The 3841-nt window shown below is 46.0% G+C and overlaps 1 long non-coding RNA gene across 1 annotated transcript; it reads right to left on the bottom strand.

Annotated features, from left to right (window-relative positions):
• Positions 1-1564: 1564 nt before the first annotated feature.
• Positions 1565-2881, bottom strand: LOC125535948. Its single transcript, XR_007294863.1, has 2 exons — positions 2365-2881; positions 1565-1670 (listed from the first exon to the last, which is right to left on the bottom strand). It is a non-coding gene; the product is annotated as an uncharacterized LOC125535948 (long non-coding RNA).
• Between the last annotated feature and the right edge of the window lie 960 nt (positions 2882-3841).

Consider the following 3841-nt stretch of genomic DNA (forward strand, 5'->3'; position numbering starts at 1 on the left):
AACCGATTTTGACCCTAGTCAAGTGGTTTTAACCATGTTGTACATTGACTGGACAATGCCAAGTCAGCAAATACTCTCTCTGTAAACTAATATAAGAGCGTTTAGATCACTATTTTAGTAATCTAAACACTCTTATATTAGTTTACGGAGGAAGTAATATTTAAAAAAAGTCATCCCCGGCCGCGGTGCCGACCACAGTCAGCAGCCGATCCAGCACACACACATGATACATCAACCTCCAATTGATCCAACGCACACACAACAACTTCGGGATAACTCTGGGAGGCTAATGGATCGATCCAGCAACACACGCAACACACTCCAATCGATCCAACACCCACACATGACGGTCCAATCGATCCAGCACGGCACAAGGCGTCGCGGCGTTGCACGGGGCAGGGATGTGAAGCCCACCGAAGCTATTGTCCAGCCTACGGTTCGCAGTGTGGCGATGTCGATGGCATTGCCATCGCATGGTGAGAACTGAGAAGAGGAACTCGTCCAGGAGGAGCTGCAGTGCCGCATGAGTCGGAGCGAGCCATCGACCTTGCACGAGTGTCTAGTAGGCAAGGTCGCGGGGCTGCTCGGAGAAGGAGCCGCAAGGCTGGTGGGGTCGTCTTATCCCGGCGGTCAGTGGCACGCGCCCGCGAGGTAGCTGCAGCGCGGCTACCGGAGGTGTGCTGGCTGACGGCAACATCGGGCAGTGGTGCAAGGGGTCGGCTCGGGGTGCAGCCTCCGGCGGCAGCGGCGCCGGTTCGTGCGAGCGAGATAGCAGGCAGGTGGGCGGGTGGAGGAGAGGAGAAGAAGAAGGTGGCGGACGGGCGGCGCTCGCCGGCGCCCGGCGGTCCGCGCGGTCCGAGCAGCATGTGGGATCAGGACATGCGTCTTCAGGGATGGGGCGGCGGCGGCAGCTGTCTGTGCTCGGGGTTATGTCGGGAACGAGAGAGAAGCTTTGTTTTTTTATTTGTGCATGCTGAGTTGGCAGTGCCCAGTCAGCATTGACTACGGGTCAAAACCGATTGACTGGCTTAAAACCAAGACCAGGGTTGAGTTGTGAACTTTGAGGTTAGTTGAGGGTCTATTTTGACCGGTTTCGTAGTTTAGGGTTGTAAATTAAACCGCATGGTTAGCTCAGGGTTGAAATGTGGACTTTTTTCTTTCCATTATGATGTTGAGATGTTCTGATCCATAAACGTATAAAATTATGATCAAGCATGCAATATTAGTAAACACAGTGCAGAAAAGCGCATGTGCTTGGCATGGAAAATTAGCAAAACCTAAGAAAAGCAGCATCGCCAAATTATAACCACATAATCCATGAATACATTATTACAGTATAAAAAGAACACGTTTCTCACAGTTTGCACTCCCCGGCACAAGCAAGACCGAACCGGGAATACTGCAGTTATGAAAACCCAAAAGTCCTGAACCCCCACATCCACCAACCAGCTGTTAGGATATGTGAACCGTCGAAGATAGATGGGAGCTGGCAAGCGCAGGGTTGCAAAGGGGAGGACGAGGGGCCATTGCAGCCGATCTTACCTGAACCACTTTAATTATCTTATGGCATCAAAGTCAGGGCATCACGAGGCTACTGTTTTCTTCAGAATCCCATACCAAACCTCTAATGCACAGACTGCATTGCACCCTCGGCACCATCTGGGGTGGATCTGTTAGAGAATAAAAAATATGACAAGAAGAAAGGTTATCAGTCCAAGATTAACATATGTGCCTTAATTTTCTCATAGTATATACGTAAGAGCATCAACATATAACGCATCATCAGATCTTCTTTTATTGATTAGCGGACATCTCTAAGATGATATCAGCATACATATCTCACTCCCAAACAAACTACAGGGTAAGAGTAACCATCTACTTGAAATTTCCAAGTCATTCTTCTTAAATATTATACCACATGGTATATGTCCATGTCAAAAAGGAAATTAGATGGAAATGAACGAGCATATGGTACCATAACTGTATCCTCAAACAGAAGCCAAGCTCAGCGCTAAAATTTAAAAAGAAGCCAAGCTGGCAACTGACATCCTAAGAAGTGAATATCAAAGAGATATATAATTAACAAAGTGTGCACACACAAGAAATACATGCATATCAACTACAAATATTTGAAAGAACCTAAGTAAAATATTAGACAACCTTCTATTTGAAATTTAGCATACGCTACTGAGGTTATATCAATCAGTCTGTCTAGGACACATCTAGATGTGACATAACCTGATCTTCACTATGTTTGTGGTCTATTTTTTTTTGTCTCAGTTTCCTTTTTTTTTGTTGATGTGTATTTGTGAGAGCTTAGATGTAATATCCTTAGAAAACATCTAGATGTGAATTAGTAATTACCTGTTTCGTTTCTGGCACGAAGACGATCTGAACCCAGTCTGCAGCTGAACACCAAGGAATAAGATTTCAGAATATAGGGCCAACAATTTGTATGTGTTGAAGTAAACTGCAAGCATACCTACGAAAATAAAATAAAATAAAAGAGAATCGTCAAGCACAACCTCTGAACATAGGCAAGAAGAATCGTGATAGCGCCTTTGATGTTTCTACATACCCGCCAAGCTTTTATGTTCGCATTAGCCCACTGGTTAAGGCATTACACTATTTGATTTAACCTCTCTTGATGCTTGATACTTTGCGAGATTAGTCATAGCAAAACTGAACGTCATTGTACATATCAACACATCACAAAGATCAATACCCAATTCTGAATCATATGCCCCCAAAAGAAACACATCTCATCTTGATTTCAAGCTCGATCACCCACGATCAAAACCCTAGGCGGAGACAGGGGAGACAGGGAGCGAATCATCACATAAAGGGCGGCAGAACTTGATTTCATACCGTAATCTGGAGGAAACTCGCCGATGCCCCGAGGACGTGGCTCCATCCGGCGTAGATCACCCCGGCGGCGCTCCCTCCTTTGTCGCTCCCTCCTGTGTCGATAACAAGAAGACGAACAGACAAAGGCGAAGATACAGGGGTTTATGAGGCCTTGTACAATACTAGGTGCTTAGAAAAATAAACCGAATTTTTTTGAAGTATCACTGCCTATTTTTCTGAATTTTATACATCGAAACTGGCTCTTGTGTCCGGCCTGGAGTGTTGTGGCTGGTAGGGAAAGTACAGAGGAGTCTGCTTCTAGAGGTGTCGTAATATGAGAGGTCATTTGTTTGCATGTCCGTGCATCTTTGGATCTATCTGTCTGAAGATGCTTCTTTACAGGAAACTATTCGTTCTAGCCCAGGGGTGTTCCTTTGCACTTTAACCAGTGTGATGTTGTTTTCTTCCACTGCCTACATGTACTCCTATAGCCTATTATTTATCCCTGCTCAGTTTGGCCGTCCTGTGGAATATTTGGAAAAGGCGGAACGCCAAGGTTTTCCGGAATTTACACCTCGAGCTCCACACTATTGCTAGCTCCGCTGCTGATGATCTTCGGCTCTGGTCTCACCGATGTAAAAATATTCAGAAACAAATTAGTCTCCGTGACTAGGGCTCCATGTTGTTCCACCTAGCCGGGAGATTATAATCCCACCGCTTGTTGTAATTTTTCCTTGTTTCTGTACCCTCTCACCCCATGTATCTCTGGTATGTAACACCCGTGACGGTTGATAATAAAGGTTCAGGCAGGCGTAAGCCCGCCGTTGACGCGTCAAAAAAAGTTTGCTAGATTAGTTTCATGCCATCGAAAACAACAAGCAGATGGAGCAGGACGGGGTGGAGGTTCCCGTCCCATGGCCTTCACGTGTTGTGGCTGGCGGTGCTCCACTTCCTTCCCCCCTGGTGAGTCGTCCTTGATCTGAAAAATATTTGC

The sequence above is a fragment of the Triticum urartu genome, chromosome 1, assembly GCF_003073215.2.
Source record: "Triticum urartu cultivar G1812 chromosome 1, Tu2.1, whole genome shotgun sequence".
Taxonomy (NCBI): Eukaryota; Viridiplantae; Streptophyta; class Magnoliopsida; order Poales; family Poaceae; genus Triticum; species Triticum urartu.